Consider the following 14,093-nt stretch of genomic DNA (forward strand, 5'->3'; position numbering starts at 1 on the left):
CTTGTGTAATTTGGCTCAAGTGCAGGTTTTCCTGTCTAATGATATTCGACGGGCTACATCAAAATGACCACAGGCCTCAAGCAGAGTTCAGTAAGTCCCATCCTTCCAACAGGGGGAAAGGAAGGAACTTGCTTAGGTAGCCAATAACGTGCTCAGCAGCACCATAACCTTCAACTTGATGTCAATGAAAATATTGAAGGAAAACACCGTGTTCTAGTTTGGATTGAATTACTTATTCAGCCACTCACTTCAGGAATTGAGTGCAGACACAAGCCTACATCAGATGCTTTCAAGAACCAGAAGCCAAAGTATTACTTTTTACCTACTCTTTGTAAACTATTTGAAAAGAAAAAAAAAAAAGATGGATATGACCATTCTTTCCAAATCTTACATTATATGATCTGTAATGATGAAGTTAGGTTGTTATATTCATTAAAATGCATTTTTCCTAAAACATGTTATCCTCAATCATAAAATCTTCATTAAGGAATGAAACATAAATATTACTGATTTAGAACTCAAACTTTTATGTTTAGTAAACAGTAGTCATTGTACCTTTTTTTTTTTTTTTTTTTTTTTTTTTCCAGTCAGGTCATCTTTTATTAGGTGTCAATTAGGATACGAAAAGATTCAGGGGTGCTGGGCAAAAAGGCCATGGTCAGGAATGCAGTGTGTGTCCTCCACACTGAGCCCTCTTCAGTGGTACTTGCGTCGCCGCTCATGCTTGAGTTCCTTGTAGGAACTGCAGTAGTTGAAAAGCACATGAGCTGCCAGCACCATGGAAACCCCAGCGACACTCCCTTTCTTCACATTGACATACTTGTTGTAATACCGGTGATAACCTCTCTGAAATGCTCCCAGCAATGCCTTTAGGGGTGAAATCCCGCATCAGTATCCACTTTGAAAGCTCCGCTATTTTGACATCCATGAGTTTCTTGTCCTTCATTGGTACAACCGACGCCATCTTGGAGTCGGGGACCTCATTGTACCTTTTAATATTGCATGTTGCTTACAGAATGGAAGCTGGTAGCATTGCACATGAGGCCCTTCAAAACAGTACACTTTGTGTTTACCTTCACCTTTAGGTAATTAATTTGTGCTGCAACCACTTGCAGTTCTTACCATTATCAGAGTGTGCCATGCTTTGCCCATGATGCTGCATGGACTGCTGCCTCTGCTCCACTTTCTCTGCCTGTTGGCCAACTCTTATGTATCCTTTCACAGTAAGCTCAGCTCTTAGTTCATCAAAGCAGCCTTTCTGGATTCACCCAGAGAAGGACACATTCTTATTTATTCTAGCACTTTGTACACTATATCGTGAGGCTCTGTGTCACAGATAATTCTAGTGATCACCCACATCGAGGTTTCCTCTCCTCTCAGAGCACGTGGGAAAATTACACAGCTCTCCCTTCTTGCAGGTATTTGAACCACATTACCAGAGTTAGCAAAGGGGAGGTGAGCAGAAGTGGTAGGGTCACCGTGAGCATAGAAACACATGTAATTGCTCTCTTCCTCTATTGCAGTGACCAAGGAAGCCTTGTTGTAGGTTTGCTACAACAAAGTGGCACCTCTATTAATCTGGGTTCCTGTGTGACTCTAAAGAGTAGAACTTTCCTGCCAACCCATGAGGAATAAATAGCATGAGAGAGAAGAAACCTTGTACTGTTTTAGTTATCTCTTGCTATATAACAAAGAAACAGGCCAACATGTAGTAACTTAAAACAACAGCAACTTATAATTTCTCCAGGGAGTTTCTCCAGCAGAATAATGTATGTTTCCTTACAGCACGGCGGCTGTATTCCAACAGAACAAATGCAGAGGTTGCCAGGACTCGTGAGAACTAGTTCTGAAACCAACATGTGCTGTGGGTCAAAGCAAGTCACAAGACCAGCCAAATTTAAGGGGAGGAGAATACCACACTTTGATGGGGTTTCACAGTTGACATACATGGAAGGGAGGTATTGCTGCTGGTCATTTTTGAAGACTAACAGCCACATTGGGATAAATCACTGAGATTTGGAAGTTACTTGTTACTATAGGAGACCCTAGCCTTTCCTGGCTAATGAATTCTGCCTGTATGTTTGTCTTACGAAATGATTTTTAGCTTATCCATGGTAAAGAGAGCTATGTTATCATAGTTTACTCAACTTTTATCCACCATTCCCAAAATAATGGTTGAATCATAGTCAGCAATTCACTCAAAACATATTAAATGAATGAATGAGGGGTTTTACTTAGAACAACACGGAAAATGTAGCTCAAGAACAATAAATGACAATATAGAGGACAGAAGATGATTGAGTAAAGGGCTATAGCGATAATATTATACATGTTGCCTATTTACTGGTACCTTGTTTATATCTAAAATGGGTTCAGATATACTATTCTTCTATGATCTCAGACTTTCTATGAGATACAAAAAATTGGATATCATTACAATAATTTTGACAATCAAATACTTGAGTCACAGAAAGGTGGAGAGAAAATTCAAGAGCAAATAACTGGTGAGTTGCCGATATTAGTTCTGTGAGTTAGGATTCAGTCCTCTATTCATACAAAACTACATTATTACATTGGAATTCGGGAAAGTGTTTAAAAGTGAAAAGAAATGAGATGAAAATGTAAGGAGAGTGAAGGTCAAGGCAAAGATTTAAAGGAGGATAAACATATTCAGGGAAAGATAGCTTTATGCTGTCAAGAAAAATGTGGGTTGGTAACAGATACAATGGATAATTTAATTAGTTGAAATGGATAAAGGTGTTTAAGAAGAGTATACAAAAATGAAAAACACTCAAAAGCAGTCAAATATGCATCTGTCTAAGCCCAAAAAGCAAGTGGCACAGATCATGAATCTTCTCTGCTAAATCAAGCATTTACAAAAGAGCAGTGTATACATTTTCAAGCAAATAATTCATACGAAATAAAAATAAAATAGGCCTTTTGTCAGAAAGTTTTCTTTCAAGCTCCCTTTAGAGCTATGTTCTCCTCTCTGAAAAAACATCTCCTTTAGATAGCTTTCCTCTCACCCTCTCTCTTCTTTTTATTTTAAGGATAGCCACCTTCTGGAGAGACCACCTATCTTCCTACTCCAGAGACACTCCACCAGTAAATGGTTGTCTATAGAAAGATTCTGAAACATGAAATGCCATCTTTTGCCTGCCAATCTCACCCACCTTTTGTGCTCTTGCGAGGATTTTAGGTGTGTATGAAAGAACTGGGGATGTATGGTGGGCGTAGGAGCCCAGAGGGGAGAGAGGACATACCTCACTGTACCCACCTTGCTGTGTTTCATTCAGTTCATCTTTTCACAGTAACTCCCCCACTCCTTCTCATATCCTCTACCACATACACCCATCTATCTTAAAATAGCAGAAGAATCTTATTTCTCCATATCAAAATGTCCGGTTTTTAAAATGCACACCTCTTTGTACCATTCTCAGTCCATGTTATGAACCTGCATTTCTTTGTATATTATGGTTATTCATAGAATTGTCCCACTCTCAAAACAAGAGAAAATACTGCAATTAACCAGGATATTAGTTCTGAAGCATTTGGGTCTTGGGACCCCTTTAAATATTAAAAATCACTGAGGACTCAAAGAGCTTTTGTGTATGTGAATTATAACTATTGATATTTATAATATTGGAAATTAAAACTAAGACTTTTAAAACATTTATTTATCAACCCACTTAAAATAACAATAATGACTCTAATACACGTTTACACAAAAAACATGTTTTTAAAAAATAGCTATATATTTTAAAACAAAAATATTTAGTGAGGTGAATTAGTGTGTTTTTACATTTTTACAAATATATATATAATACCTGGCTTAATAGAGGACAACTGTATTGTCATATCTGCTTCTGCATTCAATTCTGTTGTGATACACAGAGTATTAGTTGGTGAATTCTATGAAGAAAATACAGTTCATACCGTTATTTAAGAAAGGCAGCTCGTGGTCCCATTGAGCTGGTCTCAGAAACTCTCAGAGGTTTTCATATTACACTTTGAGAAATTGTGTGTGTGTGTGTGTGTGTGTGTGTGTGTGTGTGTGATATTCAAGTATTTTACAGATGACCTAGGCATTGCAGTTAAAACCCACAAAACAATACATAAGCAATGTAGGATAATATATCTTGATGTTTCAAGGTTTAGGAGATAGCCAGTATCTTCAGTAAAGAAAGACCCCTAAGAATTAAAGTAATCAGATAGTTTCTTGGAAGAGGAAGGAATTTAGCTGGGTATTAGAAATTAAGTAAGACTTGGATTGTCAAAGGTGGAGTTTGGGACAGCCATATGGGAACAACACACACAAAAAGTATAGAGATAGATGTTAGCAGGTCTAAAGGCAGCAAAAACACCTGTCTGTTTTCCGATATCTAGCAATCCTGTGTATGGTCCACCTTCCAACCTGTTATTTAGGTATCCAGTTGTTGATGTATTGATGCATTTACATCATTACATGCTCTTTACACTATGTAGTGAGGGAGCACAGGTAGTCCTTCCTATCCAAAATGGAAGGCCTCGTTACTTCCTGCCTCCATCCTAGGTTCAGGGTGGGAGGGAGCAGGATATGTGAGGCATGACGGGCTCCTCTTCCTCAGGCTGCATAGCTCCAGCAATCTGAGGAGTAGTATGTGATAGCCAAGCATGACTAGATGGAATCACAACAACTCAGCTCTACATTCCAATCCTAACCTTGTCACCAAAACCCTCTCTTGCTCCCAAATCAAGCCACAACCCTCTAAGTGCTCCCCATTATGGTCATTTCTAAAATAAATAAAATTCCAGTAATTTCTTTAATCAAGTCAACAAATAGGTATGTATCCAAAAACAAAAAGAAAAACAAAACACAGGTAAGTTGTGTCATTTAACAACTTCTTGGTGACTATAATAATAATATGGAGACAATTTATTCCTCCTTCCATTTAGATATGTTGAGGCTCTCCTTGGTTGAGAAAGTGCTTGGTTTACGTACTTCAAGATACAAGCCGAGTCTCCCCTGGCCTACAGTGAGGTAGCTGGCTCCTAGGGTTCCACACTCCAAAGAGGAAAGTTTGCTCCCAAGAGTGGGCTCAGATTAGAGCTGAGGACATTTGTAGAGAGTTCAAGGGAAGTGGGTATTCCCAGTGTCAGGAAGAACTAGGTGGGGAGGAAGGGCACTAAAGGACTTATTCATCAGTCCTACTTCCAGGTTGATAGCAGGTGAATTACAGCTCATACAGTTTTGGGGATCACAGATTAAAGAGAAACCCAAACTGTCATATGAAGAACAAATGTGCTTAGAGATTTATCATTAGTTAGCCTCTCTTATAAGTATCATTTTATTTTATGTGCAGAGCATCCCTGTGAAGTACGCAAAACAAACATTATTTCTTATTTTATACAGAGCACACCAATATCCAGAGAGTATTAGACCTTATAGAAAATGATTTAACTATTTTCCTAGTTCTTTCAAGGATGGTACAAGTTAGTACAACTCTGAAGAGAAATTAATTCATTACAAATGATGGAAGCTTTAAGGCATTTAGGGCTTAATTTTTTTGCCCTAAGTGTTTAAGAAAGGCTAGATTAGAGAAATGAATTATACAAGGTAAAGAGATTTGAAGCTGATGTCCTCATAGTAAGACTCTTAAAATTGGAATACTGAGCCAAGGTGGAATGATAACATAAGCTACTCCATGGTCAATGTCATAACCCTGTGCTTAAAAGAATGTCAAAAGCCCTTTTCAACTGGAGGGGCTTATCCTTATTCCTGGCCAAATCCCCAGGCTGCCCCTTCCATGCTCTCTACCTTTTCAAAATTCTATGTCACCATGCTATTCTCACTGAACCTGAGACAGAGTTGGATACCATCAATCCAGCAGCCTCACTCCTTGTTGAACACACTAAGCATTAAGGGAAAACTGATGGAGTCTAACAAAAGGTACGGGAAATCACACAGACTTCAAAGATCTACAAAGGTCTTACGACTACCAGAGCAAAGAACCATTGAGGTCAGAGCAAATGTCAGGCCCCGAGTTGGGATTAGCGCTGACAAAGAGAAGAAAACAAAGACTGCAGTCTTCGAGAGGTTCCAAATCATTTTGTATAAAGACAGTGAAGGAGGCATGTGTACAGTGAGGGACCAGAGGAGGTGTGAGTGATATATCAGGACAATGAGCTCAATCATAGATACACAATACGGTAAATGTATTTTATAAGAATAATGAATCAATGGAATATCATCCATTGTCTGGCAGCACCTAAGTAGGCTTATAGAAGCCAGAATTTTGTGTTGATCGAGGAGATCGTACTGTGTACACATATATATTTTTTTTCTGTATGTTACAATGTCTTAAAAAACAAAAAACAACTTTCCAGCAGGGGAGACACTGCCCTCCCAGGGCTAGCCAATTCTTAGAGATCTCAAGGGCTCAGCCAAGCGCATGTATTTGATATACAAACTAACCAAACCAGAGCTAGACCTCCTCTACTTGGCTTTTAGAGTCCAGATAGTAATATTCCAGTTATAAAATAAATAAGTCCTGGGGATGTAATGTACATCACCACGACTAGAATTAATAATAATGTACTACATATTTGAAAATTACTAAGAGAGTAGACCTTAAAAGTTTTCATCACAAGAAAAGCAATCTGTAACTGTGTGTAGTGATGGATGTTAACTATACCTATTGTTGTGATCATTTCACAATATATTCAAATACTGAATCATTATGTTGTACACCTGAAACTAATAGAGTGTCAATTATACCTCAATAGAAAATAAATACTATGAGAAAAAGATAATTAGTCTTACAGCAAGCAGTGGAACAGAGGAAAGGGAAACAGCTGGGAAGCGGAAGTCAGCCTGGCAACTAACTATTCATTCATTCATTCATTCATTCATTCATTCATTCATTTATGTATTCAGCATTAAACAGTCATTTCTGAGTGGAAGCTGCCCCTCGCCCCATTGTAATTTACATTTCCTATCTGTTCAGAGTCTAGCTACCAAGTTACTTATTATTGAAATGGGTTCTGAAGTTGGATTCAGTAGGTTCTGAGAATCTGAAGGACTCTTTGGCATGGATTTCCTGGCTTCAAAAGTGTCTTGTGCATCATTTGCCTTTTTTAGGCCTTAAATTCCCCATTACTACAAAGAGGGACCCAAACTAGACAATCTCTGAGATCCTTCCTTGCTCCCCAAATCTTATAGTTTTATGTCCCATGAAAGCATAAAGTCACCTCAAAAACAAAACAAAACAAACAAAACACACACACATACAAAACAGAGTTGAACTTTGAATGACTTCTCTAAGGATGAATAATAGTGTGCCATGATACACACAGGTGAAGTGCTTTCTGAACAAAGGGCACAAATCTGTTTTTCACATGGAACAGAGACACTGAAGGGAAGAAAAACTTAGTTGCCCATGAAGGGAAGACCACTTTTACACGTAAATGTTAACGTTGGAAGATGAGTCCCCTGGAAGGTAAGAGATGAGCCACAAGAGAGCACAGTGGCATGTTCAGAGCATTCACACCGTGAGTGGAGCCTAGCTGGGTGGGGAAAGTGATGTGTGTGAATCTGGGTCCAAAGAGGGGAGAGAAAGCAAGCAGTAATCTGAATAGAAATTTTAATACAAAGAGTTATAAACGATGACAGGGCATTAGAGCTGGCGTTGTCAGGCTAGGTCCTACCATCTGGAAGGCAGCTTTCGTAAACACTTTCACTGGTGTGGTCCAGAGCTGCTTTTATGCTTCAATGGCAAGGTCCAAAGTGCTGAATGTTTACCCTTTGCACCTTCAAAAAGAGTTGGATAACCCCTAGATTAAAGTCACAAGGGATTGGCTAGTAGAAAGTAAAAGAAACCCTGAAAATGTAGAAATAGCGGATATGCTGAGCAGCCACTACCCCTGGAGCTTAGGGAGAACACACAAGGAAGCACCCCAATCCTAGGACTGAGGTCCAGACCTGACCTGATGGGCATGACTGTGGCACCTTCATGGCAGAGAAGTTGTGGTGCCATGCTGGCAGAAACTTCCAAAGATATGCCTTTTGGAACTTGCTGGAATTCATCCTGGAGTGTGTCAAGGGAAGCTGTTCATGAACAGGTGTCTCACCAGAGATATTCTGCTTAAAAACTACCCAAAGCAGGTACCAGAGAACCCGCTGGCTACTGGGTACTTCCGGCTGCTATGCCCTGTGGGAGCCTGGCACTGGAGGAGCTCCCCATACTGCAAAGTTTTGGTGATCGCTCTCTGATGCTGCAAGAGCTGGATGCTGCAGAAGCTCTGGGTCTCAAGGAGCACGAGGCTGAAGAAGCTGTGCTACCACAGCAAAAGCCTGTCAGGTGAGCATCCCAGAAGCGGGAAGCAAAACCCCTCTTTCTGCACTGACTTCCTAGCGCCCTCTACTGTTCAAGTTGACTGCTGTGCCCCAGTTGGTGAAGCAAAAGTATCTGAAGGGCCCAGAGCCATCGTCACAAAGCAGGCAAACAGAAAGAGTGTGGCTAAGAGAAAATAAACTGATCGCTGACACAGAATGACAGATGGGGCTGAACGGGAGCCAGCACATCAAGGCATTTGGTAGCTTAGAGTTGTCCTATGTATATGAAATGCTGTCGTACGGGGCGACAGGCGGGGTCTCCAGTCCTGCTCCCCACATAAGAACTCAGGATATGGTGAGGCCAAAAAGGAACACCCACAGAGTCATAAGTAGGGGAGTCATACCACTATAGTCTCACTGGCAGCTGGGTTGGAGACACAGGAGGCAGGAGCCACAATCCTCAATCCACACTCCGCCACACTCCACCCTGCTAACTGCAATCCGCTCCTGCTCACTCAGCCACCGTCTTCTTGCTAGCCCTCATTTTCTGCTAGCGTAGCCACAGCAGTTATATCACTGGCCAATGGCTCACTGGTTATAGCTGATGGCTATTTGTCATGTGGGGCGGCCTGCAGGGTCTCAGCTCCTGCTCCCCACACAAGAACACAGGATATGGTGAGGCCAAAAAGGAACACCCACGGAGCCATAGGTAGGGGAGTCATACCACTATAGTCTCACTGGAGGCTGGATTCACATGACGTGTGACCTGCTGTCCGCTTTTCTGCCAACCGACCAACTCCCCTTGACTGGACTCTCCTCGACTCCCCAACGTAGCTGCAGCAGTTATATTAGTGGCCAATGGCTCACTGGTTACAGCTGACGGCCAGCCAATCACAGTTGACGGCCATTTACTACCTGAGCCAGCACCTTTCCACGTGAGGCCAAGAGCCTGAAAACTGCACTCCTGGCTCTGTCCCCACAAATGCCTTAAAGTTTGATTCTTAATTATCTCGGTTAAAATGAAAGGAAAAGGGAGGAGATGGTGTGTGTGTGTAACACATAGATATAAGATATCTATGTTTAGGGTAGTTTTTGTTTTATTTATTTTTTCTTAATCCACTGTATATTAGAAATAACTTTTTGTCTTCCAGTCAACACTGCCTGGCCAGAGAAATGTGCTAGATTGACTCAACTTTCATCCATGCCTCTGAGATGGTGTTAGGAGGAGATAAATTAATACAAGATAAGCCCTGGCTTCTGTACAGGTGTACAAAATAGATAGATGACATTGTTTTGCATAGTAAAAGTGAGTGCAGAGCAACATTGTCACGCAGGGGACCCTGCTCGCTGCGCCATTTGTCACGTGGGGTGTCAGGCGGGGTCTCAGCTCCCGCTCCGCACATAAGAACGCAGGATGTGGTGAGGCCAAAAAGGAACACCCACCGAGCCATAGGTAGGGAAGTCATACTACTATATTCTCGCTGGCGGCTGGGTTGGAGACACAGGAAGCAGGAGCCACACAATCCGCAACCCTCACTGCTCCGCTTGCCAGCTCAGCGACCATCTTCTTGCTAGCCCCCAATTTCTTCTAGCTTAGCCACAGCAGTTATATTAGTGGCCAATGGCTCACTGGTTACAGCTGACGGCCAACTAGCCACAGCTGATGGCCATCCAATCACAGTTGATCACCATTTACTAGCTGAGCCAGCACCTTTCTATGTGAGGCCGAGAGCCTGGAAACTGCTCTCTGGGGCTCTGTCCCCACAAACATAAATGTGTTTCTTCAGATAATAACTATTTGAACCCCTACTCATCTACAAAAACAGGACCCAGGGTCCCTGAGTGATAGTCCAAAAGATACCACTTTACATCGCAACCATGGAAAAGAATGCTTAGATCCTTAAATCATTCAGATTTTTCCTCTTTATTGTTCTCAGGATCTGAATAGGTAGACCTCTTTTCTATTATAAATTCCTTTATTAAAAGGCTCAATTCAGTTGGTAAGTGGATGGGGTAGAAAGAATTGAAAAAAATTCTCTGCAAACCATTTAAACTAGACTCAAGTCTATTCTATAATATCCTATACGTTTTAAACACCATTGAGAAGAATTTTAACAGAGGATCACATGATCATTTTTTCTATTTAAGAACAATCACACTGTAACTAAAGAAAGGATACACTGAAAGAAAACTGGAAGAGAAAAATTATAGTAATACAGACAAAGTATATTGAAGACCAGAGGCAAAATAGCGGTAGTTTGACTGGAGGACCAAGGAGAGAACAGAGATAGTTCAAGGGTAGGAAAGACAAGAAAGAGTCTAGGGTTAAATTCCCGATTGGAGAAGTAGGTAAATATTGGCATTGTTCACAGATTACATTGGAGCGTCCGGGGAAGACAAAGAGGACTCATGTCTTTGGGACGTTTAGAGTAGGCAGTACTTATAGTAACCAGAGGAAGTCTCCTGGTCGAGCACTTATAAGGCAAACTGGAGCAGGTGATAGAGGTCTACACTACATACATACATTTAGAAAAGGTCATTGAAAACAAATGTGTCAGAGACTTTTAAGATTAACAATCTTATAGGTTCCCCACATATTTTCTAAGCTCTTCCATTTAGATGGATCCACGTAAGTACTTCTCATGAGTGAGCTGTGAGCAGAAGTGATATGTGACACTTCCAAGTTCAAGGAGTTAATATTCAGTGTGTGACCTTCCAGCTCTCTTCCCCTCTACATCAGTGTTTCAGGTGGCATAGTTATAGTTCTAAGATGCAAGCACTTATGATTTTTAAGTCACTGCTTGAAAAGGAGCTGCCCTTGAGGGCCAGTGGACCAGAATACACTTTATATTAGCAAGACGTAAATCTTTATGTGTTAAGCTACTGAAAATGTAGGGTTTGTTTGTTATCACAGCAGAACTTAGCATTTCCTTGCTTATACAATGGGCAAAGTTGAGATTGCACCAGGAAGTCACTTATTATAGAAAAATAAGAACTTCAAAGGACACAACTCCTCAAGAACATAAATATTTAAGAAGTAGTTAACTCCGGATGCTCATTAAAATTATCTAGGAGATTTTTTTTTTTTATTTTACAAAGTCCAGATTCCAACTCAAGAAATTCTAATTTAGGTGGTCTGAAATAAGCCCAGTCAGCAATATCATTATTGTGGAGCTTCCCCAGGTGATTTCAGTGGGTATCATTGTTGAGAATCACTGGTTTAAGAAATGAGCTAAAGCAGAGAAGACTACAATGAAATTTTGAGGAGGATGGGATGTCAAGATTGGCAAAGAATCAGGAGAAAGTCATCCCATAAAAACCAAGGTAAAAACCAGTTTCAATTAAGAACGGAGTCATCATTAATATAGTTGGAAAAGAAGTAGGAGCAATTCATTACATTTGGCAACCACAGTTTAGCAAGAACAGTTTAAGTGAGTGGACTGATGAGTATAGATATCGTGAGTTTGGAGAAATCTGCAAGTGACAACTGAAAATAAGTATTGTTCTTTATAGAACTTTGTAATTTCAAGAAAGATTTGGATAAAATGTATTATCAGACATGAGGGTAATTTTTCTTTTTTTCTTGTTTCTTCAGTTCTATTTTGCTTTTATTGAGGTTTATACATAGAGACTCGAGTATACAGTATAATAATAATTTTGCATTTGTATATATCCATGCAACCACAACAGATAAAAATGGAGTGTTTCCCATCACACTGACAGGGCCCATACCCTTTTCAAATCAACAGACCTAAGAGGAACTATATTGATTTTAATCATTATTATGAAATACTTTGACCTGGTCTTGGCCTTCATACAAATAGAATCACAAAGTGTGGCTTTTTTGTTGTTGTTGTTGTTGTTCTTTCTGTGTTCTTTCTTTCAACATTATCCATTTGAGATTCATCCCTTTTGTAGTGGGCATCTACACTTACTGCTTTTGTTCTTACGTGTGAAATTCCATTGCATGACAATTCCATACTTTGTTTTCTCCTCCTGGTGAGACAGATACTCTCTGTTTGGGGCTGTTTTCCCACGTGGTGACCATATATATATATATATATATATATATATATATATATATATATATATATTTATATACTGTGTAATACTCACTTTGTACTGTGTGACTCACTTTGCTTGCTTCCCTTCCCTTCAGTATCATAGACCTCCATTCATTGCTGTTTAGAGCCTGCAGGATATTAATTTAAATGTTTTGCTGGGCTCTTACAGTTCTGTGGAGTGAGAAGGTTGGAGCCCTACTACTCTGCTGTGGGCAGAACTGCAGGTCCTATGAGGGTTTTTTGTTTTTTTTTGTTTGATGATTGAAAATACTAGAGAATTCCTGTATAGTAAAGGAAATCACAGTGTGTGTGTGTGTGTGTGTTTGTGTGTGTGTGTGTGTGTGGCAGGGGTGGGGAGAGGGGTGTTGAGATGTTTTAGAAACAGAAAAGTGAAGTGATAATGGACTGTATTACAGAGAAACTTATGAAAGATACATGTTCTAGAATATGGTAGCTGGATTTGGCTTTCAGTATGCAAAAGACCAATTTCATATCTTGAAACAGAAGAAAGGAATAAGCACAGATTTAAATTTCGGGATGATATTGATCCTTACGTTTGTTTGTTTGTTTGTTTGTTTGTTTGTTTGTTTTCATTAATATTTTACGGCCAGATCATGTGTGAGAGTCAGAGGGATGAGGTTGAAGTCTGATGCTCCAACAAACAATGACTGTGTAAGATCCTGTGGTGATAGAAAACGGAGATCCGGGCTGTGAGAATGAGTGTAGAACCACAATGAGAGAGCCAACAACCGAGGTTGGAAATAAGATATTTGTAATAATGATGATATGATCAGCTTCTTTATGGTTTTGTCCACATTCATAGTCGGTGTATTAGTTTGGTAGGTCTTCCATGACAAAGTACAACAAACTGAGTGACTTAAACAACACAAATTTATTCTCAGATTTCTGGAGGTTAGAAATAAAACATCAAGGTGTCAATGACATTGGTTTCTTCGGAGGATTATGAAGGAAGGTTGTTTCCCTGGCCTTTCTTTTTGGCTTGTAGATGGATGTCTTTCCCCTCTGTCTCTACACATTGCCTACCTTCTATGTGTGTCCAAATTTGCCCCCCACCATTTTTTTTTAAATAAATGACTCCAGTCACACTGGATCAGATCCTACTGTAATGACCTCACTTTAACTTGACCACCTCTGTATAGACTCTGTCTCTAAATAGGTCACATTCTGAGATCTGGAGGGTTAGAACTTCAATATGGGAATTTGGGGGCAACACATTCAATCCATAGCACACAGCAAAAGGATGTTAAGCCATTTTTATACGTTACCAGTATAAGTAATTAAGTTGGAGCAAAGGAAAATATAACTATGAAATATATAGAGAGCTTAGATAAATTTAGTACATGTAATAAGTATCTTGAGATCAGAGTTGACAAAATTCTCTTAAGAAATTGGATAGCAAGTGTCATTTGTCTGTTTGTGGCAATGCCTTTCAGTGAGTGTCGATGGCATAAAAACTTAGAAAAACTAATTTTTTGAATAGTCAAAATGAAATCCTCTAGGTAGAGAGCATCCCTTGGAATTGGTGTTCCCTCAAAAATAATTTGGAAGTGAAGGAATTTCATATTTTTTTAAGAATTGCTCCATGATGCTCTTCTCATTCTTGATAAAGAACAGCAGAGAGTCTCTGCTAACAGTTACATCAATAAGGACTACCAATCCACAAATCTGCACTATTGGACATTAGGCGCAGTAAT

The 14,093-nt window shown here is 39.9% G+C and overlaps 1 pseudogene across 1 annotated transcript; it reads right to left on the bottom strand.

The window, feature by feature from the left end:
• Window positions 1–696: 696 nt before the first annotated feature.
• LOC308505787 (ATP synthase subunit f, mitochondrial-like) lies at window positions 697–964 on the bottom strand (annotated as a pseudogene). The gene has a single exon. The product of its transcript is annotated as an ATP synthase subunit f, mitochondrial-like (transcript).
• Between the last annotated feature and the right edge of the window lie 13,129 nt (window positions 965–14,093).

The sequence above is a fragment of the Rhinolophus hipposideros genome (genome assembly GCF_964194185.1).
Source record: "Rhinolophus hipposideros genome assembly, chromosome: 12".
NCBI classification, from domain to species: Eukaryota; Metazoa; Chordata; class Mammalia; order Chiroptera; family Rhinolophidae; genus Rhinolophus; species Rhinolophus hipposideros.